Below are 27,480 nucleotides of genomic sequence, written 5' to 3'. Positions count from 1 at the left end.
TGGAGGGGGTATTATTCACTGGGACACTTGAAACCATGTCAACACCATAAAAATTAAAATTTAAAAAAAGTAAGTGTTCAATGAAGTTTTGTTTTTTTTTTTTGAGAGAGAGAGTGAAAGAGAGAGGGTGAGAGAGGGTAAGAAGCAGCAACTCATAGTTGCTCTCACATTTAGTTGTATGTTGAGCATCTTACGCATGCCTTGACCAGGGTCATGTCAGTGTCCCTTTGCTCAAACCAGTGACCTTGGCCTTAGCATCTTATGCCAGCCACCTTTGGGCTCACACTGGCAAGTTTGGGGATCCTGTGAACGATCCCGTGCTCAAGCCAGTGACCCATGCTTAGAGCCAGTGACCTCAGGGTTTCGCACCGGCAACCTCATCATTCAGGGTCAATATTTTTTCCACTGCGCCAACACTGGTCAGGCAAATTTTCTTTTTTTTTTTTTTTTTTTTTTTTTAATTTTACAGGATTGTGTCTTGTAGTGCACTACTAAATTGGCTCATCCAAACAACAGATGTCTGGTTAAAACATTCATTATTTTTTTTAAAAAAGGAAGGAATGTCAGGAATCATGATGATGACTCAGATAATGGTCCATCATGCTCTAAATTAAAAGAATTAAGTCAACATACACACATGTATCTCTCCCAGTTAAACCAACTATCTGCAATTTAATGTTAACTGATCAATACCATCTATCTTTAATGTTGTTCACTGGCTGTCAGAGAGGCAGCCTAGCAGAACTAAGTGCACATTTTCTGAAGCCAAACTGACCGGGCTCGGAGTGAAATCCCAACACAATAGCAGAGTGAGCGGTCCATGTACTTCGTTTTCCCATCTGTAAGCCGGCAGAGATCAGATCACTACCTGCTTCTGTGATCATTAAATGAGCCAGATAGCCATAAAGCACTTAGATGGTACCTCACACATAGGAAATGCTCTCCCAGTGTGCTTATTATTCATTTCACGTAGTATTGTGTAATTTATGAATTTGATTTGGTTTTATAGTCACATAACATATAAACATAAGGAGTATATGAGTTTTCATTTTTATATATAATTAGATTTGAATAAAAAAATGTTTTGTCAACATGGACAAACATAAAATTTTTTTAAAGAGTTGTATAGACTACTCAAGTTTAAAAAAATCTTTTCCTAGATATTGCTTAGCCTACACACCTCCGACGTTGTATAATGAGGATAGCATATTCTAGTTTCTTGGAAAACAATGTCATTCCTCTATCAAAGACAACATTGGTGGAAAGGTAACTGGGAATGACATTGATGACCAGGGATTCTTCAGGCGGTGTCATCCCTGGATACCTCTCACACTAAATCAGCTCTGGGCCAACCTACCATTCTGCTGCAATTCTAAAGTACGATCCATGGAAGGGATCCACACAAGCTTCCAACAGGAAAGTTTCTAACACAGATGAGCAGTCAGGCTTCTTCTACTTCCCAGCCCCCTGGGGTTGTATCTTGGTATTCAAAAATACAGGTCTCCTGCCTGACCAGGCAATGGTGCAGTGGATAGAGGGTTGGCTTGGGATGCTGAGGATGCAGATTTGAAACCCCGAGGTCTCCAGCTTGAGAGCCAGCTCACTAGCTTGCACATGGGGTTGCTGGCTTGAGCATGGGACCATAGACGTGACACCATGGTCACAGGTTTGAGCTCAAAGGTCGCTGGCTTGAACCTAAGGTTTCTGACTTGAGCCCAAGGTCACTGGCTTGAGCAAAGGGTCACTGGCTCGACTGGAGCCCCCTTGTCAAGGCACATATGAGATAGCAATCAATGAACAACTAAGGTGCTGCAGCTATGAGTTGATGCTTCTCATCTCTCTTCCTTCCTGTCTGTCTGTCCCTGTCTATCCCTCTCTCTCTCTAATATATATATGCACGCACACGCACACACACACACACACACACACAGGTCTCTTAATTCAATTCCAGCCAGATGACTAGACCCCTGTGACAAAGCACGGCTCTGCCTGTTGTTAAATCTCTTGACTGAGAGGATGGGAGGTAGTCCCCAGGAAAGGAGAGGGAGGGGAGGAGAAGGCCCGCCCACTAGGTTGGACCTCATGGCTACTGAAATCACACTGTGCTGTAGTTATCACATGTTGAAACAGCAGTCTGATAAACTAGGAATATAAACAAATAATAAGAAAAGTAAACTATCCAAACTAAAATATAGCTTTTCAGAACATGGCTGACACTTGAGATGGCAGCTAAACTAGACACGAGACCAAGAAGGAACTGAGAGTCACTTCCCACTCCTTGCTCCAGTTTCTTCCTCGATACTAGGAAGATAATGCCTTCCACCTTTCCCCACCCAGAACAATGCCATGAGCATTAAAATGAGGGACACTCAAAAGACTTTAGGGCAAAGCTTGACACATACAAACATTGAATGAGTAGCGACACTGTTTATTAGGGTATTCCAGGCTCGTAACTTCAGTTTCATCCCTGGTAACTCAGGGAGCTCCATTTCCCGTCTGTATGTTAGTTGGCTGTGTCATGTGGGCCAGCTGTGTGTACAGAATACCACAGTCGGTGCGTTTGCAGACAAAAGGAAAAGTAAGGCACTCAAAAAGACTTTACAAAGATGTAGGAATCAACCTTTGGCACCTTTTCTTCCCCTGTTGGTTATATTTAATGATGAAAACATTGAAGCATATTAAAAAGTTGCAATAATTACACAATGGACACCAAATACCCACCACCTCGTTTCTCCAATTGTTAACATTTTGCCATTTGCTTTATCACCAATCTATCAATCTGTCCTTTCATTAATCCATGTGCTATGTTTTACATATTTCAAAGTAGGTTATGTGCATCAGTGTACTTAACTTTAAATGCTTCCACTTATGTACCAGCTGCTAGAATTCAATATTTGTATACAGTTGTTGTTATTTTTGTAAAATTCACATATAGTGAAATGCACAAATTCTAAGCTTATCGTGTAATTGGTTTTAACAAACACACAGACCCATGGAAAACTATGGCTACTTTTAAAAACTGTTTTCACTTATATTGTACGTAAGTAAACAAATTCCCAATCGTATAATTTGCAGCTTTCCTTTCTAGGAAGATAAGAATTCCTAAAAATGGGAATTAGATGGCTCTGTGTCATAATACAGATTGGCCAATATAATAATATCTCTTGTAATTTCATAGGATGGGATACTTAATATGTTAATGTCAAATCTGAAAGTCTAGACTCTTAATCATCATCAAATCACAAACATGCTTCTTCAGTCAGAGAGAAATTCTTTGAGAATAATAAAAAGTTATTATTTTATTATTGATTCATAGCACATAAAGAAAAGATCATATAGTTCAACATATATCTTACCTAAGTGATCAAAAGCTTCTTTCCCTAAAACTTGTGCAACTCCAGACTGCTGGAGCTACTCACCCATCTCTAATTCATTCACTGGCAAATTCAGTAAAGAGCCTATTCACATCAGTCCATTCCAGGTACAATTATAGGAACCTTACAGATGGGTGATAGGGCCATTATAAGTATTGAAGGAGTTAATATTTATAAAGCACTTAGGACATTGTATAATATACATAGCAGATGTTATGTGTGTGTTTTATAATAAATTGCCCTAAACAGCATCTCTGGAGTCTGTTCAATTAAATAAGTACATTAGTGATTAGTAGTACTTTCAAGTTTAGCTACTTGAACTCTTGGGCAAGGGCGGGTGGGTGGGAAGAGAGTCAGCACTTCTGCTGAGAGCCCTGGTAACTGCCAGCTAAAGGGTTGGGTTGGGCAAAGAGAGGAAAGGAGAGAATAATGAAAGATTCTTTTTTCATATAGAGTATACACCCATCCCTAGCAATATGACTGCCAGAGAAGAAATGAAACCTTACCTGGTATAGCACATAGAAAAATTGGGTTTATTTGGCTAAGAACCAAAATAATTTGGTTCTGGAGAATGTCAGGTCCAAGGGAGGTAGGCAGTCTAGGAGGTTGGACAGGAGAACCATGACTCCCAATGCTGAGATTCTCAAAGGGTGACATCCATAATGAATTAAATAGAGTCTCTCCAGGCCCTCCGCCTCATATAGAAGGCAGGTAGTCATCTTCTACTTGACTATTTTTGCCTTGCCTCTGGGTACGGTGGTAGGGGTGAAGGTAACCTTTTCCTGAGAATCATTAACCACAAGTTCACAATCAAATGGGGTTCAATATAGAATCCATACTACTTGTGTGATACCTCCAAATCCCCAATATGAAATTTTTACTTAAAGAGGTCAAGCCCCTGGTCTAATCACTTCAAACTCAGAATCTCAAAGACCTCCCACAGATAAAGTAGGGAAGAATCAGACCTTGCAGTCAGAGATCAGCAAACACAGAGGCAATAAGCCACCTTGAGTAAGAAACATCAAAATGATAAATCACATAAGCAGACACATCAATACTCAAAGGCGGGGAAATAGCATAGACAATTTAAAACAAGCATGTTTAAGATGTAAAATAAATAAAAGATTATTGAAAGCATGATGAAGAAATAAGCAATTATCAGAGTTGACCAGAGAGTTCTGGAAAAGAACAAAAAAGAAATAAAGCTCAACATATAGATTATTTATTCATTTTTTTTTTAGAGAGGAGAGAGAGACAGAGAGGGAGAGAGAGGAGAGAGAGACAGAGAGAGAGAAGGGGGGAGGAACTGGAAGCATCAACTCCCATATGTGCCTTGACCAGGCAAGCCCAGGGTTCAACATATAGATTAAATATCACATCAGATATGGTTGATGAGAGCATCAATGAGCTAGAATTTAGACCTGAAGGAATAACCCAGAAGACATCATAGAAAAATGAAGTGTTACAAAACAAAAAAAAACTGGGGAAAAGTGAGAAAGTAGCATATACAATCCAGAAGAAGGTCAGTGAGAGAACAGGGAGGAAACATATTCAAGAGATACTAGCTGACAACTTTCTAATACTGGTAAAAGAGTCTAATCCTCAGATCAGGAAACCCAAGCAAAATAAGTAAAAGAAATAAAATTTAGATGCAATCATCATGAAATTTCAAAACACCAGAAGAGGAAAAAGATCTTAAACAATGTTAAAGAGAAAAGACAGATGATCTACAAAGATTAACAGTTTGATTAATAGCTGATTTATCACAGAATAATAACACCAGAAGACTGTGATGTAATATCTTCAAAGAGCTGAGAGGAAACCCAGAAACTTGGATGCAATGATCAGCACTGATGCATAGTAGAACAGCTGTAACAGACACGGGAATTTGGGGAAACTTCCTTACTGGCTGATAGCTACTGCCCTGACCCCCACACACTGCCCAGGTAGCCCTCCACCAGGCCCTGCCACCGCTGCCTCTTTCCTGGGATAGGCCCTGATCTAGTCACTAAATGTCAGTGCCTGGCAGAGCCCTGAGCCTCTGGGACCAATATAGCACCGGCTCCCCTCGTGTTCTCAATTTCCCAGGGAACCCACCCGCCCCCTCACCCACCAGCCAGTCTTCGTTGGCTTGTCACTTTCTGTCCTCCCATCTCCCTCTGACCAGAGCAAGGCCGACGGCCCTTTAGGAAAGATGACACCCCTGCAACAGAGTGGGAACACAAGCAATTGACCAGTGCCCAGCTGGTTCCCCCAAGCTGTGGCTGCCCACCACTAACAAGCTCTCCTGCAGAATTCCCCACCTGTGGCCACTGGGGGCGCTGCAGGCCGTGTGGATTTTACCTCTGAGAAGGCTGGAGAGGACAGACTGGACAAGCCAGGTGGCAGGAACCTGCCTGCATTCCGACAGGCACTCCCTGGCAGGAGTCTTTAATGATGGGCGATCAGCCTACACATTAAATCAATAGTTACAAACTTCCCACAAAGAACACACAAGGCCCAGATGGCTGAGAAAGGAGCTCTCCCGAGTGCTCAGGGAACAGATAATTCCAAGCTTGCCCGAGTTCTTCCAGAGGAAGGTCAAGAGAGGACACTCTCAACTCATTTTATGAGGCCTCTATAAACTTGATACCAAAACCAGATGTCAACATTATAACAAAGTTAAATTCCAGTGCATTTAGGAGCATAGATGCAAAATCCTAAACAAAACATTAGCAAACCAAATCAAAAAGTATATAAAATAATAATGCACCATGATCAAGTTGGATTTATACAAGGGTGCAAAACTGGTTCAACATTAGAAAAATCTAGTAATACAATTCACTATAATAACAGGTTTAAAGACAGAATCTATATGATCCTCACAATAGATGCAGAATAACCTTTAATCACATTTGATACCACTTATGATTTAAAAAAACAAAACTCTTAGCAAACAGAATAAAAGGGAACCTGCTTAATCTGATAAAGTTTATCTATTAAAAAACAGTGGTGAGGCCCTGGCCGGTTTGCTCAGTGGTAGAGCGTTGGCCTGGCATGAGGGGGACCCGGGTTCGATTCCCAGCCAGGGCACATAGGAGAAGCGCCCATTTGCTTCTCCACCCTCCCCCCTCCTTCCTCTCTGTCTCTCTCTTCCCCTCCCGCAGCCAAGGCTCCATTGGAGCAAAGATGGCCCGGGCGCTGGGGATGGCTCCTTGGCCTCTGCCCCAGGCGCTAGAGTGGCTCTGGTCGCGGCAGAGCATCGCCCCCTGGTGGGCAGAGCGTCGCCCCTGGTGGGCGTGCCGGGTGGATCCCGGTCGGGCGCATGCGGGAGTCTGTCTGACTGTCTCTCCCGGTTTCCAGCTTCAGAAAAAAAAAAAAAAACAGTGGTGAATATCTTGCTTAATAGCAAAACATTAAATGAATTCCATCAGAAATCAGGAACTGGAAAAGATGCCCAACATTACCATTTTCTATTTATTATATAAATATTAGTGGTAGTTGCCCATGCAAGACAAAGAAAAGAAATTCAAGTTGTAAGGATTGAAAAGAATGAGATTTCCCATTACTTGTAGATAATATAGTCATCTATGTAGAAATCCAAAAGAATTTATACATAAAAGGCTAGAATTACAAGCATGTTTAGTAAATCTGAAGAATGTAAGATCAATACACAAACTCTATTTAATTTTACAAGCCAGCCACAGAGAAAAGACTACACATCTAATTATGACAAATGAGGTTAGTTTAACTAACCCTCCTACTTAAGATAACTGAAAATCTATACAAAAGATAGAATGTTTTCTAGCTTGAAGGGCAATAAAACAGTAAAGGAGTCTAGGCAAAGATGTTAGAAAAGTTGGCAAGTCAAAGAGGTCACCAAGCATAGGAATTCAGAAAGGTTAAAAATATTTTAAAAAGGGGGAGAGCTAATGTGGTGTATTAATATCATGCAAAGTAGACTTCAAGGCAAAAACAGACTTTAGCAGATAAAGAAGGACATTTCATAATGATAAAATATTTATTTAACCAGGAAGAGTAAAAGTCAAATAATAACATGGCCTCACACTGGGTCATAAATCAACCACCCACTAAAGAACACCTGCTGTATGAGTTCATTTATAGGAGGTTCTAAACCAGATTAGTTGGAAATTCTTACAGAAGTGGCAAGACTGGAGAAGGAAGGAAGGACAGAAGAGAGGAAGGAAGGAGGAGAGAGAGGGAGAGATTGCCGTTAGGTCAGAATGAGGAGGGGAGGGTTGAGCACCAGGGGGCACTCAGCAAGCTTCGACTTTCTAGTCTCAACTTGAGTAGTGTTACATGGATTGACTTTACACTAATTTGTTAAGATGTGTAATTTGTATTCATTATTTAATAAGAAAGAGGTTTAAAACATAGCATTTGGAATTGCTACACAAATAAGATTTCTTTCAAGAGAATTATAAATCTTTCTGGAAGGATATTTCAGGGATCTAAATAAGTAAAAACAAACAAACAAACAAAAACATGGACAGGAAGACTCAATTTTAGAAAGATATCGATTCTAGTCAAGTTAGCCTGTAGAGTCATTGCAATATAAATCAAAACCTAAACCTATTTTTGTGCAACTGAAGTTGGTTTTGTAATTTAAATGAAATAAAGAAAAAAACAAGATAATGCAAGTCAAGGTTCAGAGAGAAAGAGAAAGTATTTTTGTATAAATAGTTGGGGTCTGGCTGGCTATGCAAGTTCAGAGTCCACAGAAGAGGCTGTCATAATAAGCACTGTGGACTCCACAGGCACTGGCCAAAGCCGTCATCCACGGGTAGTAAATTTCTTCTCTCTCCTGGGGAACCTCAGTCCTACATTCAAGGCCTTCCAACAGATTCAATCCTGCCCACCCTGATAATCCAGCACAATATCTCTTAGAAGCCAACTGATTAGGTGCTTTAATTACATCTGCAACTTGACTTCACAGTAACACCTAGATTAGTGTTTGGTTGCATAACAGGGACGGTAGTGTAGCTAAGTTGACAGATCAGAAAAACCATCACAAGTGAACAAGACTTACCTGCAGACACAGGCAGACTGGACTCTCCAGCTATGGAGGCTTGTGATACACTACATGAATTAGAGCTATGTGGCAATGATTAGCACAGAGTAGAATTGGAAAGGAGTAAAGAGCTGATAAAACAGACTCACAGATGCAGTGAAACCTGAAAAATAATCATCTGTCAGGCATTGCAGATCAGTGAGGAAAAGATGAGTCACTCACCAATGGAGAGCTTGTTACCCACATAGAAAATAATTACGTATACCACAGGGATAGAGTCAATAACATTGTAATAATTACGTATGATGCCAGGTGGGTACTAGACTTATAGGGAGAAGCACTTCATAAGTTATATAATTGTCTAACCACTATGCTATATAACCAAAAGTACTATAAAATAATATCGACTATCAACTGTAATTGAAAAGAGAAAATTTTTAAAGTAAAATAATAAAAATAGATCCCTATTCATACCCTATACAGACACACACACAACACAGTGAAGGAAGAGGAAGTGTTAACACAACACAACCTTTACTCCTTCAATATAAGAAACTGGCCTTGGGTTACCTTTTTCCTTCTGTTTACCTTGAAACCTAACAAAGGTAGAATTTCAGGTGCGTTGCAAGGCAGCAGTACGTATAAAAAATAAGCCCTGATTGGCAAACTGTATTTGTACTTGAAGACTGTGAATGAACCACAACTATACTGTGGGAACTTCTTTGATGCCTTGTAACTTATAACGAGGCATTTCCCTTGCCAGGACCTTACAGCTGTGCCCATAGTTAGAAAAGTTATTGGTTCCTACTGAGCCTGGGGCTTCTAAGCCAGTGTGATGTCCCTCTCCATATCTGAACTGTCATTATGGCTAAAGAATGACCACTAGAGTGCTGGGTGGACTCCTACTGGAGAGATGCCCAGGTGTGTTCTGCTTCCTGCTCTGAATCCTGGTGCCCGCATACCTAGTCAGGTATGAAGTATCTCACTGGTCAAGCAAAATGTGCGTCTGCGAGCGCGCGCACACACACACACACACACACACATTCCAGGTAGATTAAGAAATTGAAACATTAAAGGCACATTAAGAGAATCTACGGATGACTTCAGAGTAAGGAAGGATTTTTTAAATGCAAATCACGAAAGAATGTGTTTGTAAATTGACTACATTAAATTTTTAAAACTCTGTTCATCCTATTCATCAAAGACATCGTACAGACAGTGAAAAGATAAGGCATAAACTGGAGGCAACGTTTGCAATATACTTGACAAAAGATTGCAAATAAAGAACATCTCTGACACAGTAAGAAAAATGAACCCTATAAAGCAGACAAAAGATGGAAACAGAAATTTCCCAGAGGAGGAAGAAGAATACTTATAATTTCTGAAAAGATGCTCAAACTTATAGAATAATGAATTGCATTAGCCAAGGAAAAGCAAGTGAAAGATCAGATATCTCCCACACACTAGATTTATAAAGAATGTGAGATCTGATAGCACCAATGGTAATCAAGGACGTGCAACAGTGGGAACTCCTCCACTGCCCGTGTGATTATAAATTGGAACAGCTACTTCGCAAAATATTTTGGTGTCACCTAGTAAAATTAGACAGACATGTACTTTACCATTTAGTAATCCTATGCCAAGAATTGTAACCAAACAGAAACTACTGTAGATGCATTGAGGAATCCATGTTCAAGAATGATCATAGTAGCAGTACTCATAAAGAAAAAAGTCAGTATCTTGATACAATCAAGGATAGAACTAATATATTAAAATTGATATACTCAGACCACAAAACATTACACAGTGGTGGAAAGGAAGGACAGCTAACACATTAACAAGGAGAACTCTCCACTATATAATTGTGTAAGAACAGTACGAAAGAATACAGACCTGCTGGGCCTGGGTAGTTCAGCTGGTCAGAGCATCCTCCCAACATGTCGAGGTTATAGGTTCAATCCCTAGTCAGGACACATACAAGAAGCAACCAATGATGGCATGAATGAGTAGAACAACAAACTGATGTTTTTTTCTCTTTCTGTCTCTCTCCCTTCCTCTCTGTCTAAAAATTAATAAATAAATAAATAATTTTGAAAGAATACAGACCTTAGTTCCATTTATATAAAGCTCAAACACAGGCAAAACTAAACATACTGTTAGTGACATATGCATGTTTGGGAAAATGTAAAGTAGAACCAAGGGGTTGAAAAAGAAATTCTGATAGGGGCTCTCTCTGGAGTGTGGAAGGGAAGCAGCATGGGTCACACAGAAAAATTCAAAAATACTGGCAGTCTTCTCTGTCTGTACCTGGATAGTATGTGTGAGCCCTCATTTTATTCTATTATTATTTTTTAAAATATACATACCGTATATGTAAACTGTTTGTGTGTTATATATTTACTGATATAAAAATGATTTTCGAGGTAGCAGAGTTGCTTTATAAAGGATGGATGTTGGGCAGTGCCAGAAGCAACCTCCCGGCGACAGGAGAGGCCCCTCATGGCGTCTGAGGCCGCTGGGTGGGGCGGCCACACTCCTGGTGCCAGTGAGTCACCCGCTCACAAAGCTGTCCTTTCTGCCTCACTCCTACTGAACCTTCTCCCTAAAATCGAGACCTCAGTCCCTGAAACCAGGCTTCCCCATTTCTAATTCCATAGCAACAGGAGTATTTATTCCACACATAGCTTGCTGTGAAAAGAAGCCATTCTGCAAATGATTTATGCCAAAACGAAGGTGATGCCACAGCCAGAGACATCACTGCCACACCCACACCTGTGGAGCCTTCAGTCCTCGGCTGGGCTGTTCCACGTGGCCAGTGTTCTTACACGTGGCTTCTTTCAGCAGCCAGGCTCCCATGCTTCTGGAGATGTTTTACCCTCCATGGCATTTTGGCCTAAAAAGGGGGGTCTCAGGCCCTGGCCAGCTAGCTCAGCGGTAGAGCATTGGCCTGGCATGTGGAAATCTCGGGTTCAGTTCCCAGTCAGGGCACACAGGAGAAGCACCCATCTGCTTCTCCACCCTTCCCCCTCTCCTTTCTCTCTGTCTCTCTCTTCCCCTCCTGCAGTCAAGGCTCCATTGGAGCAAAGTTGGCCCCGGCACTGAGGATGGTTCCATGGCCTCCGCCTCAGGCACTAGAATGGCTCCGGCCGCATCAGAGCAACTGCCCCAGATGGGCAGAGCATCGCCCCTTGGTGGGCATGCCGGGTGGATCCTGTTCGGGTGCATGTGGGAGTCTGTCTTTCTGCCTCCCCGCTTCTCACTTCAGAAAAACGCAAAAAAGAAAAAAATAAAAGAAAAAAAGTGGGGAGGGGGGTCAGGCGGTCTCAAATCAAGATATTTTCCCAGGGAGAATCTGGGATTTGAAGCCCATGTCCTGGGAGGTTTGATCTTAACCCCATGGCTCAGTGTTGCCACGGGACGCTCAGGCCTCAGAAGACTTCCAGAACCTCTGTTTGCCTTCCTTTCCAAAGCCTGCAGAGCAGGGGTGGAAAATAAAGCCGATGCCCAGTCCCAGACACAGCTGAAGTGTGAAAGGCGCTTTTATGAAATACTGTTTGTATGAAAGCTTGCGAGAATATAGTTAACCAGAAGACAGGCCCGATTCTCCACGACCCTGGGTGATAGGTTCTCAATTTTAGCAAAGACACCCTCACCACCGCCCCCCGAACCCTCACCTCTGGTTCTAAAAGAGCATCGTTTTGATTCTCAATTTTCCTTCTTTTAATTTTGGCAAGTATTAAATATTCCCCAGTCTTTTCTAGTTAAAATAATAAATACTCTTATTATTTGTACATAATAATAATAAATATTAGTTCACCAGTCTTCACCAGTTAAAAAATATAGACAGGAAAACTGTAATTGATTTATTAAACAACCCTGATGTGGGAAGACATAGCATAGAACAGTTTATGTTCCCCTCTTCTTCCAGGCTTTGGACATTCAGCGTTCCTGTGACTTTTTTCTGGTCATCCACCACTAATGCAAACATCCTCAGACCAGAAATGTGAAGTTCAGGGTCCCTTCCTCCCCACCTCACGCCTGCCCTTTCCACTGCAGGAAACGAGCCTAATGCAGAAAGCCCTGTCCTCTTGCCCACCTGCCTGTCTGCTCTCCTCTGCCAGCTTGCTCTGGACCGCCCCTGCCGTGCTAGAGACCTGCGAGAGGAAGAGGAAGAGGAAGAGGTGAGGAGGAGGGACGGGCTGCCCCCATGGGCAGCACTGAAAGCCAGCTTCCTGGGCTCTGGGCCTAGAGACTGAGGGAAGCTGAGTGTCCTCTGCCTGGTGCTTTTGTGTCTGTTTGGCAATGCCCCTCAGCAATGTGGACCTTCCCCTCCCATTCTCATGACCCAGGCAGGTGCTTCCCTATCCTGGTTGGCTGCTTCTAGCTCCTAGAGATCTCTTCCTTTCTTCAGCTGATGTCTGCTGGGCTGGACCAGCCCCTCCGGGTGGCCCGCTGGGACAAGGCTTGAGATGACTCCAGGCTGCGCCTCTCACTTGCTCCTGGATCCCATCCAGGAGAGACCTCGTGACAAACTGGGCGGCAGGTCCGTCCCAAGCCCAGCGCAGCTCTCCTTCACTTAGCTGCCCAGCCAGCCCACTTCCTTTCTCTAGGTGGGCTAGAGGTGTCCAATGGGACGTCCCTCACCTCTTCCTCTTCCTCTCACAGGTCTCTAACACGGCAGGGGCAGTCCACGAGCAAGCTGGCAGAGGACGAGCAGACAGTCAGGTGGGTAAGAGGACAGGGCTTTCTTCATTAGGTCCGTCCCAAGCCCAGCGCAGCTCTCCTTCACGTAGCTGCCCAGCTAGCCCACTTCCTTTCTCTAGGTGGGGGTGTCCATCCTCAGTCCCATCTGACCCTCTAACTCCAAGAGGCCATCTTAGTGCCCAGTTTCTCCGGTGGGCACTCCTGAAACTGCTCTTGAAAAACTTGAAGAGAGGGGCAGACACCTCTCACCCCTCCTTTGGTGGGTGCTGATGGGAGAAGAGGTGAGTCACAGCACACTTGCCATCTCTTTACATGCCCCCACCCCCACCCGCCCCCCTCTCTGATCTCCCCTTGGTGCCGCACCAATGAGGTTCAGAGATTATCAGTCCTGCTCCGGACCGCCAGCTCTTCACGAGGTCTACAAAAGAGTTTGCCCTCTCTCACAATTCACCTCCACGAGATGGTCTCAGGATCTTGGGCAAAGAATTCGCTTAGCACCCCTTTGGCCAGGGGAAAGGGTGAAGAAGCTGGTTGTGGGCAGGGTAGCTGGGCTGATAATTCAGAGAGAGGAAGGACTGAGGGAGAGAACGGAACGAAGCTGGGGGCGACCTGGGGGCAGTGCTTCCAAGGCAGCGTGGCAGGGGTCAGCGCTAAACAAGTCAAGGCTGGAAAGAACCAACCGTCACTGCGGACACGGACACGGGCGGGCGGGCGGGCGGAGGGAGCCGCTTGAGTCAGAGGGATGGGATTTCACCACAGCTGGGATGCGAAAGGTGAATAAGTAAAATATACAATGAACCTTGAGCAAATACTCAGTCCATGGTGCTCCTTCTATTTTTTAAATAAAATGGTCTCTTCCCCTCTCTGATTTTATAAATATATACTAGATGTTTCATATGTAAAGAGATCAATTTAATCACTCGTAGTGAGAGAAAAAGAAAGAGCTACTCATGCAGTCAAAATATGTGCAGAGGCCGCTCTGTGCTAGATCCTAGGAATAAAAACCAACACCACGTGGCCCCTGCTCACAGCAGTGCATTTCCTAGTCAGGGAGTCTAGCAGGGCTAGCTACAGAAGGAGCCGCGGCCACGCCCTGACAGATGAATGTGGCCCACCGGGAGGGCAATGTTGAAAAGGTCATTCCAGCCAGAGGGAGCTGCACAAACAGAAACCTGTTGGAAGGTCAACGGTGCCCGCCGCAGGGGCTGCAGACGTGGGCAGGGGGCTGTTACAGCAGGGCCTCCTACTCTAGAGGTGGTTCAATAGTTCACCCTCTGTCATAAGTGAACACGGAAGATTTTAAGGAGGCAGGAAACGAAATGAGACATTTGTTTTCAAAAAACCCATCTTGGTGGCAGATTGGAGAATGAGACATGGGGCTTTAAGCCTGGAAACGGGAATGCCAAGCAAAGACCACTGTGAAGCTGGGTAAGAGCAGAGCCAGATTAAGGACTGGGCCAGTGGAAAAACGGCTTGGAGAGTTCATCCGGAATGAAAGCTGCATGAATCAGTACACAGGCTAAGACGCTGTGATACGGGTCGTGGCTTAATCAACATAGATGTTTCTGTGTGTCACATAGCACAACAGACACGTGCAGATGGTCTAGGGCAGGGGTCATCTGACTACTGCCTTCTTATAAACAAAGCTTTATCAGAACCAGCCACACTCATTCATTGATTTATTGTCCGTATCTGCTTTCCCTCTACAACAGCCCAGTTCAATAGTTCCAACAGAAACTGTATATAGCCAGAAAAGCATAAAATACTTACTATCTGTCCTTTTACTATCTAACCAACCTCTGGTCTCAGGCACATAGATGTCTCTGCGCCTTAGGTCACCCAGGGACCCAGGGTGGGGGGTACGCTCAGCCATCTTCAACATGGACCTTCCACACTGGGTGTAGAAAAGTTACTACAATTGTCACCCATGCCCATAGGGAAACAGCTAGGAGAGAACTTCAGCCTGCTCTCAGCCAGTGAGTCACCCGGCCCTCTCTAGCTGCAGAGGATGCTGGGAAATGCAGTCTCTAGACACTTGGCCATGGGGCCGACTGGAATCCACCATACCGCATTTCATACACTCAAGAACACATCTGTAAGTCACGTGTGCACATCTCTGAAATCAGCTCTCCTCTTACAATCACTGTCAGCCTGGATTGAAGTCACAGTTTTCCAGAGTTGATTTGCATCTGTTTCTTTCATAATCTATTCTAGGGGCATTCTCAGCATGAGACTACTTTGAATTCTCTGCCTGAGTTTGTTCTAAAACTTGATAACATTATATGGAGTGAAATAAGTAAATCAGAAAAAAACTAAGAACTATATGAACCCATACATAGATGGGACATAAAAATGAGACTCAGAGACATGGACAAAATGTGATGGTAATGGGGGGGGGGTGATGAGGAAGGAGAGAGAGGGGGTGGGGGGGAGGGGAGGGGCACAAAGAAAACCAGGTAGAAGGTGACGGAAGACAATTTGACTTTGGGTGAGGGGTATACAACATAATCAAATGTCAAAATAATCTGGAGATGTTTTCTCTGAACATATGTACCCTGATTTATCAATATTACTGCATTAAAATTAATAAAAATAAGATTTTAAAAAAACAAACAAACAAAACAAAAAACTCAGTATTAATTTAGACCACAAATCAATGTGAGTTATGGCTCCTGGTTCAAGTTCTCAAGGGAAATGACCCTTTTCCACATCTCCACCAGTGGGGGACATGTTCCCTGCCACCCCAGGTGTGTGTGACATGCACCTCTCATTGCCAGCTCACTGAGGGGCAACCCTTTGCTACCTACCTAAGTTTGGTAGCCACCTCTTGGATTCCCTTTTCCTGGGTGTCTTTTCTTTCTTAGTGGTATGAGAAAACAGGATGCATATATAAGGACGGTGTCTTAGATGGTATGAAATATGATAAATAGTAAGAAAAAGGGAATCCATACTAGCAACAGGTTAGCAGTCTGCTCCAAGTGTTAAGACATCTGCTAGAATTCTCAAAGATGGGGAAAACAACGTGGAACCCAAACTCTTCACGGTGAGAGGATTAAGCGACGTTGAAGCAGGTGTTTTGAGAGCGCGGTGCAGTGACATTCCTGAGGTGCACACTTGAACTACTAAACTGCCTTCTCAGGAGAGTATGAGAGCTGGCCAGAGTTTTCTGCTGGACGTAGACTGTTCTAAGTGGGATGGGTGGGGGGGCGGCATGGAATTGCTCCAGGTTTTACAAAAGCCACGTACCCCAACAGCTCTTCTCTCTGCCACCTTCTTCCATACAGCCCCATCCTCTAAAAAATTTGAACAGAAACATAAAATATCAGTTAGAAGGGCGTCTAAGCATTTTGTCTGTTCTTGGTGGCCACACATCGCAGCGTGGTCTTGCGCGGGAGGGATAGGGCACAAAGCAGGATGCAGCACCGGGAATGGAGACCCATAGCAGGCTGGGGGTGGAATGGCTAGGCAGGGCCAGGTGAGCCTGGGTTCGGGCTTGGATGCTTGGTGTGTTACTGTGCTATTAACTGACCAGAAAACACACACACACACACACACACACACACACACACACACACACACAGAGAGAGAAACAGATTTGAAGTATGGAGAAAAATTTGACTATTTAGGATATTATTTTTGAGGTGTCTGCTCACTCAACAGGAAAAGGAAGAAAGGAGGCCAGAAAGCAAACACCCTAACCATGCTCAAGAAAACAGCTTTTCTTTGTGTTTTATAAGACATTCAATAATCAACTGGGAACAGATGGGGGAAAGGTGAGGTCCTCGAAGTTCAGATACGAATAGCACGCCCAAGTGAGCGAGCTGACGAGGAGGGACTGGGCCCGCCTCTGATGTCTAGGTCAGCAGAGTGTGGCCCGGGGGCCCAATCGGGACTGCTGCCTGGTTTGTAAGTAAGATTTTACCTACATCTGTGATTGCTCGTCCTTATAGCACCCTGTGTAGTAAGCACTGTCGCGTTCGCTCTGCAGATGCTGGGCCCTGAAGTAGTCAAGGACACTCTCCGGGGCTCACGTGCACTGTCACTTAGGCAACACAGCCTTCTCTGATTCTCCCATAATGGCCTCTATTTCTCCCTTTCAGCTTTTTTTTTGTTATTCGCAAAATGATTGTTTTCTAAAAACACGACTAGACATTTCCCCGGGGACAGGGATCCTGTCTGTCTTGTCCACTGTTATTCCCAGCATCTGACAGTGCCCAGCCCAGAAAAGGAAGTCAGCAATACCAGCTGACTGACTGATCGACTTCAGCTGGATGGCGAGGAGCTAAGGCTGATCTGACCCTGAGTCAGACTCCTCCCCGCCAACCAGACCACCTCACTTGGCTCGCTGAGGAACCCCTCCCCCACCTCCAAGTGGCTGGGTCCCTTTCTCCACCTCTTTCCCCTTTTCTTCCTGTCCTCCTTCCTCGGTTCTGTAGCCCTTCCTTGATCTATTGCATCCTCAACTCTTGCAAATGGCTAGAAATCGAGGGATTTAGCATCGTCATAAACACTGAACCATCAAAACAAAATGAAACAAAAACGCCAGTGCCTTTCAAATAAAGGCCATCGCTTTATTTCGAGGAATGTTTTCCCAAAGATGCGCACGCTCCAGCACTCACGTAATTCAGGGTTCAGTTGTCCGTAGAAATAAATTTAAACTCTGGAGATGTGTCCCCAGAGCGTGTAAACACACAAGCATTGTGAACTCAGGGCCTCCACCGGGTGGGACTGCTATTACAGTACAGCCCCGTGGCCAGCATTTTTCCACGACCCTCTTCTGATGGTACAGCATGTTTTGCAGTTGAAGAGGGAACCTGTTTCGCCGTCGCCTCGCATTTTCTACCCTCAGCGACGATGTTTGGCAGAGAACTCGCTTCCCAGTGGCGACGGCAGGTGTTGGCACCCTGCTCCATCGCTCATCACATCTTCTGTTCCCCATTTTGATCTGGAGGAACTTTTTCCAGCCCCAGCCCCAGCGTAGAGTCCATGCTGGCATAACAATGTTACAGGGTGGAAAAAGAAAGAATAAAAAGATGTTGAACTTTCCTTACAGGAGAATTCTTTGCAGAAGTACCGGTGCTCATAAATAACAGTGTGGTTCATGTGACTGTGAGGCGAGCAGCTATTTCTGTTAACCAGATAACCGCACTCTGCAGTGAAAAGAACACAGATCCAATCTGCTGGCAAGTTTTTTTGTTTGTTTTTTTCGATGAGGCTGGGGATGATTAGAATTGTTTAACTTTTTTGTGTGTTTGCATAAAATGAGACAATATTATGTGGCATTGTTGGAAACAGACACAAAAGGCAACCACGTATATTTGATGAAAATCAAAGGGGCCGTGCCATTGAAAACAGTTTCGCAGAGTAAAAGGGAGCATTTCTTTATTTTTCCTGGCATATTGTGAGTGAAGGCTGAAGGCATGCTCTGACTTGATGCTTTTTAAGTTGATGACATAGAAATAGAAACTAGAGAAAATCAAGGAAATCGGTTGAGCAGTGACCTGCCCTTTTGTACAATTACTTTGTTAATATTCTCTAAGAAAAAGTGAAGTAATCTGACTTCTCCAGCCCTTCAATGAACTAAAATCTTTAACAAGATGTATCATCAGTGGTTTAGTCCTGATTGAAGAGGTAGAAGACAGCTAAGGTCTTCACTGGGTTACAAATTAGACTGTGTAAAAAACATAAAGAGGAGAAAAAATATATAAGCTATGTACTTCGAACCTAGCAGACAAGTTAGGGCATTTGGAGTCAGGATCCAGTCCAACTGAATAAATTAATGATCCCTAATCTCCTATCATGAGCTAGAATAAATGTTGATAAAAAGTAAGTTTTAACAAACTTTTAGTGACAAGGTGAGTAAGTCCTGGGAATGAGAAAAGAAAAACAAACAAAAAACTGAGTTCCAGAAGGGAAATTATTTAAAATTGAACAAATACTCTGAAAATAATCAGAATGTGTAAGGTCACAGGAGAAGACACCACATCTCTTGTGGAGGTTGCGGTGCACAGCATAGACGCCCCTTTCAGAACCAAGGTGATCAACTGCTGATTGCTCACCCGAGTCGCTCTCCGCCGCAGGAGTGACCTTTACTGAAGAGAGGTGCGTCACCCCAGTCTGTGCCTGCTCTCCAGTGGTAGCCAAGGGCTGAGTCAAAGTGTCCATCGTGAGCTAATGCTACAGCCCATAGTAATCATTGTGCAATATATAATTATATCAAATCAATGCACTGTACTCCTGAAACTTACACAATTTTACTTGTTAATTATATCTCAATGCGGATGGAAAGGAAATGTCCACCAAGTATAGCAACATGAAAGTTGGTTTACCTGGCCAGAGTAATTTCCATGAGTCGTGGAGGAAGAGTGTCCACAGTCCAGTGTAGACAGGTGTGTGGGGATTTAGAAAGGGAGAGACTAAGAATAGACCTCTTTTCAAGAACGTAGGCAGAGAAAAGGGAAAACAGGTAGCTATGGAGGGGAATTTAAGATCAAGTTTTATTGCTTATTTAACTTGTTCTGAACAAGTTTATAGAAGCTGCTTGAAGAGGCAGGGCAAAGTTGATCATTCGTTCATTGATGGAGCAAGCTCTACTAGAGGACAGGTCAGCCGAGTGGCTGAAAGAGCTAGTCCTGACCAGGAAAGTGAGGTCTGGGCACAGGAGAGAGCCCAGCACTGACATCGCATGGGAGCCCAGCACTGACATCGCATGGGTGCCCAGCACTGACATCGCATGGGAGCCCAGCACTGACATCGCATGGGTGCCCAGCACTGACATCGCATGGGTGCCCAGCACTGACATCGCATGGGAGCCCAGCACTGACATCGCATGGGAGCCCAGCACTGACATCGCATGGGAGCCCAGCACTGACATCGCATGGGTGCCCAGCACTGACATCGCATGGGTGCCCAGCACTGACATCGCATGGGAGCCCAGCACTGACATCGCATGGGTGCCCAGCACTGACATCGCATGGGAGCCCAGCACTGACATCGCATGGGTGCCCAGCACTGACATCGCATGGGAGCCCAGCACTGACATCGCATGGGTGCCCAGCACTGACATCGCATGGGAGCCCAGCACTGACATCGCATGGGTGCCCAGCACTGACATCGCATGGGAGCCCAGCATTGACATCGCATGGGAGCCCAGCACTGACATTGCATGGGTGCATGCAGTGGAGCATGGAGACTGGAGGTTCACAGGGGAAAGCCTGAATTTCTTGCACGAAATAAGGCTGACGTTTAGACAGTATCTAATTATACTGCTTTACCAATGTTTTAAGTACTCTAGCTTTTCCAACAAGATGCTAACCGATTTCAGTGATGAAGACTACAAGTCACGTTAATGATATCACTCAACCAGGCCTAGAATGGTCATGGGACACAAAAAGGGTGCCGAGAGAGTGCTTCAGCCCCTGAGCCGTCCTCAGACTGCCCTGGGCAGGTATGTGTTGCAGAGTATCCCAGTGTTGGCAGAGCAAGCAGCAGGACAGGTTATGCTGTTGGAGACAAGGAGCAAGGCTCTCGGGAGTTCAGCTCTTGTGGAAAGTCAGGGTGTCTAGATGGGCGTCTGGTGGTGATAAGCAGGCAGAATATCTAGCGCCCTCTGGTGGCAGAAGGTATTGGTAGGACCTCCTGACGAAGCAGAAACCCCTATCAACGTTTTCTGTAAAGGGCTGAATATACATAGTATCATAGTATGTTAGGCTTGGAGGGCCATTCAGTCTCCATACATAAACAAATAATTATGGCCGTGTGCCGACAAAATGTTTTTTACAAAAACAGGCAGTGAGCTATAGTTTAAGGACACCTGCACTTCAGTATTTTAATAAGAATATTATCCAAAAAAAAATTTTACAGTGTTCCCATATCAAATCATGGCTCAGAGAAAGGCATCATTTATCTAGTGATCACTACATTAAACAAGTCTTAAAAACACACCTCTTGGCCCTGGCCGGTTGGCTCAGCGGTAGAGCGTCAGCCTGGCGTGCGGGGGACCCGGGTTCAATTCCCACCAGGGCACATAGGAGAAGCGCCCATTTGCTTCTCCACCCCCCCCCTCCTTCCTCTCTGTCTCTCTCTTCCCCTCCCGCAGCCAAGGCTCCATTGGAGCAAAGATGGCCTGGGCGCTGGGGATGGCTCCTTGGCCTCTGCCCCAGGCGCTAGAGTGGCTCTGGCCGCGGCAGAGCGACGCCCCAGAGGGGCAGAGCATCACCCCCTGGTGGGCAGATCGTTGCCCCTGGTGGGCGTGCCGGGTGGATCCCAGTCGGGCGCATGCGGGAGTCTGTCTGACTGTCTCTCCCCGTTTCCAGCTTCAGAAAAATACAAAACAAAACAAAACAAAAAAAAAACACCTCTTATTTGGAAGTTATATGATAAATGATTGACACTCTTCAGATCTCTAGGAAAGTAGATTTATGGTATATAATTTTGCTTTAGGCAATAAAAACAGAAATCATCACCATTCCATGTGTGAATCAAAACATTGTTATGTATTTCCACACTGGTTATCCATCTTAAGGAACACCCTTGAGGTAACAAGGAGGGAGGAATGGCTTTGGGGACAGTAACAGAATCTTGGAACAGTTAAGTGAACCAACTTGATTTCAGTTTCCTAGGGCACTGGATAGTCAGTTGCGTGAAGAACACAGGTGAGGTCCAGGATCCTGAGGTTTTTAGAGACACCCTGGTTGAGAGCTTTCCTCCAACAGCTCGGGTAGAACAGCAGATTCTGAGTTTGGAGATCTTGGGCTTGAGTGTCATACACAGACACACAAGTGAGTAAGACACACAGTTCCTGCCATCAGGCAAGCCGGAAGTGTTCATATACTCTACCCATGTCTGGCCGGCAGCATTCCCAGCCTTCCCCTTGGGCGCCCACCCACGGGTAAGCATAGCGTCTACTTCTGTTATCTCTTCCTCTACTGCTGTTAGCTTGTATATTAACAGGGGGAGCCTACGGTCCCACAGTGGGCCAAAGAGACCAAAACGCTCTTCTGCCTCCATATGGAACAACTGCACACGTTTCGGGATAGGAAACAAAAGAGCTGGTAATTACTGCATGTGCCATCTTTGTCATCTGATTCTCTAAAGATTCTTGGAGTAGATATTATTCCCATTTTATAGATGTGTTCACTGAGACTTGGAAAAATTAAGAAAAATCTTTCAAGGTCACAAAAGTAAGTAACCGTCATTGCTGGACTGAAATCCAGCTCTGGTTAACTCTAAAGCTCCTGCTCCTTGCGACGCACCGGAGCAGCGGTTCTCTGCGTGCCATCCCTGGGCCAGGCACAGCGGCTCTTGCTAGAAACACCAATTCTCTCGCCCCCAACCCAAACCTCCTGGCCAGAGGCTCTGGGGGTGGGGCCCAGCAATCTGCTGGAACATGGCCACCAGAGGATTCTGACGCATGCTGGCGTTTGATAAACCATTGCAGGATACTGTCTCCAAGAAAAAGAGGAGACTGTCAGTCCTCATTGTCGCAATAGGTTCTGTGACTTGAAGCAAAACAAAATAGAATGATATAAATGAGTTAAACTCCTATGGCATCTCATCAATGTTACAACAAAAATGACATTGAATGAAATGACATTATTCAAGAACCTGCTATCCTGTAGTAGGTGCCAGTTATAGGAGGGTAAGAGAGAATCGGCTCAGCCCCACTGAGCAGCCCTGATTTCCCTGACCACTCTGTGTCCGGCTCTTTGAAGAGCAAAGCAGTCCTATCACAAGTAGTGGTGAATAGAGAAAAGAACCAAACAAGATCTTCATCATGTTTTGTTGACATTGTTTCCTCTAACAACCTCTGCGCTACATGAACTTGCTGTTCCGAGGAGGAGAATACAAGGTTAGGTAAGGGTCCAAGGTCAAGTTACCACAGGTGACAAACCCTGGGTTTCCCAAGGATTGCTTCTCCCCACGCAACCTGGGGGTGCACAACTTTTATCTGAGGGGTGGACATCAATGGGGTGGGGTGGGGCGGATGAAGACCAACAGCCAAATGTGGAATCAACCTTAAACAGGTGTCTCCTCTACTCTTCTCACCAAGTGGGTGATTTTTGAACACTGCGCATCTTCCAGGTGTCCAGGTGAGAGCAGCACATGGATGAGAGTTACCTGACACCTGTCGGGGCCCTATACCATGCCTCCGCTGGTGCACCTGCCCTCCTGTGAGAAACAGGCCGAGCCAAAGCAGCAGAACTCCCGCAGTCATCCTACATCAACCTTCCCTGACCCCGCACGTTCCCGAGCGATTAAATCCCAGAGCAGCCCCAACCTAACAGACTCAGCCCACAGCCGGTACTCGAAATTTCCAAACCAACGCCGAAACTCGCCCCACCCATTATACCTCCGGGACATTGGGCAGGACTAAGATTCAGGAAGAACATCAACGCCCAGACAAGCAAGAATGTTGTTCTGTTTTTTTAAGCGGTACTAATCTAGGTTTAAACAAACAAGCACTCACACTGACGAGCCCAGGAAGGGCAGCAAACAGCGTCAGCTGTGTGAACGTGAACACAGGGCACTTAAGGTCCAGACAGGAACGAACTGTCTTCCAGAAGTTCGCTCAGTGGGTGCTGTTTCACGGGTTCTTAGGCAACTCTGCCAGCAGCCAGGCCTCACGTAGGACTTACCCTGAGAAAGTACCTAAAGAGAAGCATGTATATAGAGTCTGTTTTCACCGTATCAGGTATAGGGTGTCGCTCTACTATTGCCTGGTGCTGACCGCGTTTCTTGCCTCGTGAAGAATGCAGCAAGGCCTTCTCTATGACTAGGGTGGTAGAGCCCATTTCTAACAAAATTAAACACTGCTTAGTCACACAAGGTTTCTATCCTTCCTATTTTCTGCTTTTTTTGATTTAACGATAGTTCCCAAACAGGAGCCGTCATTATTCGTCACCTCTCTCATAACAAATGCTTTTAAAAAGGAGACTCTTAAATAATGAATGGCAAGTCACCTTTCTTATTTCCCCCAGACTGCATGAAGGTCATGTTGCAGCACTATTGATTTCCAAGTGTTCATTATCTGTCTTTTCTCCAAGAGTAGGCTATTCAAGGTAGTGAGGACAAAAAGAATCATTCCTAGCTAATTAGCTCATTCTAGAGCCAACTGCCAATTTCTGGAACAAGTTAAAGCTCTCTCAGAGAGCCGGTTACCAAACTGTCATTTTAGTCAATGTTTAAAAAAAAACATCTTTTTTCTTTTTTCTGGTCACCCAGTAACTGTATAATTTATCTCCAAAGTTTCTTAAGATTTGCACACAGTTTGAGACAGTAGAACAAAGGTCCCATGAACACTTACATAGCACATAATATGGGGCGGGAAGGGGTAGGGGGCGGGTGTGGTGGGAGGGCTGAGGGGGCAGAGTCAGAGCATTTGCTGCCACCAGGAGATACTAATGAGGGGCCCAGTCTGCGCATATGGTGATGAAGTTTCACCAAGCCCGATGCCAGTTTTTGTTCATCACCTAGGCCTAAATAATTGCAGAAAATTAAAACAGAACCATCCCCACTATGATAAATACAACTTGAAATGTAATTACAGGTTCCCAGTATTTTCTCAGCGGGGGGGAGTGTAAAGCAAAATTAGGAGTCACTGACATCAGAGACTGTATTTAACAGAGACGTGAATTTGAATTCCAACGTTGTCACTGACTGCTTGAGCCTGGGAAAGTCATGAAAACTAATTGAATCTTAATTCTCTCCTTTGCAAAGATAAAAAATGCCAGCACCTACCTCGTGGGGTTGTTCCAGAAATCTGAGGTCGTGTCCAGTTAGCTCGGAGTGTAGTGCATGGCGGGTGCTCAGTAAACAGCAGCCGTTTAACCACTACTTCACTAGGCCAAGGGGCAGGTCGTCACAGATGACCCCTGAACAACGTGAATTTGGACCGCGTGATTCCACAAGAAGCACATTTCCACCCCCAGTAAATACAGTCCGGCTTTCCCCTTCACGTTCATGGGTTTCTTTTCTGTAGGTTATACATCTGCAGATTCAACTGACTAGAACCAGAAACAGTATTTTCTGCATTCCCAACCACAGATAAAAAAAATACCGTTTCTGCTCCTGATTGGTTGAATCTGCAGATGTGAAGGGCTAACTAGACTGTAGGCACAAGTTAGGTGAATTTTTGACTGCACTTGGGACAGGGTCCCGAACTCTCACCCTGTTCAAGGGTCAATGGTACTGGTTGAGAAATTAGATGCCGATGTCTCAGAAGAACCTTGGAGGATCCAGCCAATCAGATTTGTGCCCTGTGAGAACCCCAACACCCTGGCCGCCCCAGTGACTGTCCACTGTCACAGTATAAAACCACCCTGTCCTTCTGGCCAACGGGGGCGGGGGGGGGATGCAGCTCTGTCTCCAGCCTTCCCCACAGCCTGCTGAACCGAAGCAGCCAGATCAGGTTCTTCTGGTTGGTTTCCCTTTCCCGCCAGCTGTCAGCTTTTACAGCAGAAAACAGGGCTGCGAGAGGGGCGTGTGCTCCACCCTCCAGTCCGGCTGGCTGTGTTTGTTTATTTTACACGGGAGGTTTTACTCCTCCCCGGGGGACCCACTTCTTAACTGCACTTGCCTCTCCTGATACATGAAAGCCTCAGAGGTCTCCCCTTGAGAGAGCGGAGACAGAACACAGGAGATAAGGAAGATGTTACAGGCATCCGAGGTGAACTGGAGATAAGATAGCAAATGAGCACAAGGGACCAAACCCTTGAAAACCGAAGACACAGCCAAGAGGCGGGCGTTGTGTGGGAACCCAGAGAGACTCTTTTCTCAATGAAGAGTTTAATGGTTTCTCGGTAGAAACTAGCTTTACCTTGAGGACAGCCAGCTAGTCAGACCATGCATGTATAATGAGGGGGCGACTGCAAGGCCGTTGCTAACCTAAGTGAGCCGACCTCACAAGTTCAAATGTCCCCCACCCATCCCATAGCTCAGGGTCTGTGTGTCATAGCCTAAGTGAGTTTTCAGGTAGCTGCCAGAGGAGAGCACGCGTCCTCATGAGGGATGAACATACACCACCTGGTGATCCAATACTGCTGGCTTAGGCAGGAACCGCAGGGCTTCTAGGAACAGGGCTAGAACAACAAGACTCCATGTGAGCTTCTTTAATGCCCCCCAATCAGTCCTCGCTCTGGGTCTGTAAAAAGTCAGACTGCCCATTTTAGAAATGAGGGGCCTGAGGCCGGTGAGGTTAAGCGCTTATCCCAAGCCACGGGGCAGGACCGGGGTTTAAACCTAGGTCCATGTGAGCCAACAGCCATGCTATGCTGACAACAACGGCTTGAACCCCGAGTGCTGCTGTTTTAAAAGGCTTACCTGCTCTCTGTTTCCCCTAAGCTTTTTAAATTATTTCATTGGGCAGTCTTCTGTTCTTATGAATGTATGTGAAAACTTAATTTGGTTCCTCTAAAATGGCTTCGTATTGGTCGTGTGCTGGTAATTGTTCAAGCTGGATGACAGGTGCTAAAGGGGTTGGTTATATAATTCCCCTTCGGCTTATATTTTATTCTCCATAATCAAAAGTATTGGGTTTTTAAAATGGCTCTTCGGAAAACTGGGTGAGGTCAGTCAACACTGCTGAAGTGAGATCTTAGCTCTCTGTGTGTCCCGGCACTGCCAATGTCCCTTGTCACCTCCCGTTGAGCGCTCGGGTGCTGTCCCGGGGAGACGAGTTTGGGTGGCCTCCTCACACACCAGCCAGTGGCCCAGCGCAAGGCTGTCAGTCATGTTTGCAAGGTTAGAATTGGCTGTTCAGTGTGACTTGAGACAGAGAAGGAATTCTCCCAGCCTCCACCCCATCCAGTCCGCCTGTCCTCTCGTGTGTGGCAGGTTTCAGAGGGAGGGCAGGACGGCTGTGACCGGCCGGCTGGCGGGAGCCACGCCCCCTGCGCTGCCTGCCCAGGGCGCTTTCACACACACAGGCGGGGCTGGCGCGGACCACTCCTCCGGACTTTCCAGAAAAAAACCCAAAACATCCAGGCAAATACTAGTTCTGGTTTTCTTACCTGTCTCTCTTTTCATCATCAATGACTTCCAGTATCTTCCCCACTCTAAACTGGGATGACTTTATCTACTTAGGTGTAATTTCCTTGCTCAAAAGAAAAACTAAGGGGCTATGAAAAAAGTGGGTGAACAGGTCATACTAATCTTTCCTGCTTCTCCACCCACCACTTCCACAAGACCAACAGGGGGTCTCCCCTCCCCCTGGGAGAGGGCAGGAGCTTCTGGAGCTCGCCTCACAAGGGAAGGGGCCCCTTTCATGGAATTAACTTTTCCTTATAATGACAACACGGGGATCTTTGGAAAAGGCAGGAGTGTTCCTGAGTTGGGTCTGATAGGTTGGTGCTGTTTCCATGGTGAAGTTGAAAGTCTGGCCACAGCCTGAAG

The sequence above is a fragment of the Saccopteryx bilineata genome, chromosome 1 (genome assembly GCF_036850765.1).
Source record: "Saccopteryx bilineata isolate mSacBil1 chromosome 1, mSacBil1_pri_phased_curated, whole genome shotgun sequence".
NCBI classification, from domain to species: Eukaryota; Metazoa; Chordata; class Mammalia; order Chiroptera; family Emballonuridae; genus Saccopteryx; species Saccopteryx bilineata.
This window is presented reverse-complemented; position numbering follows the sequence as displayed.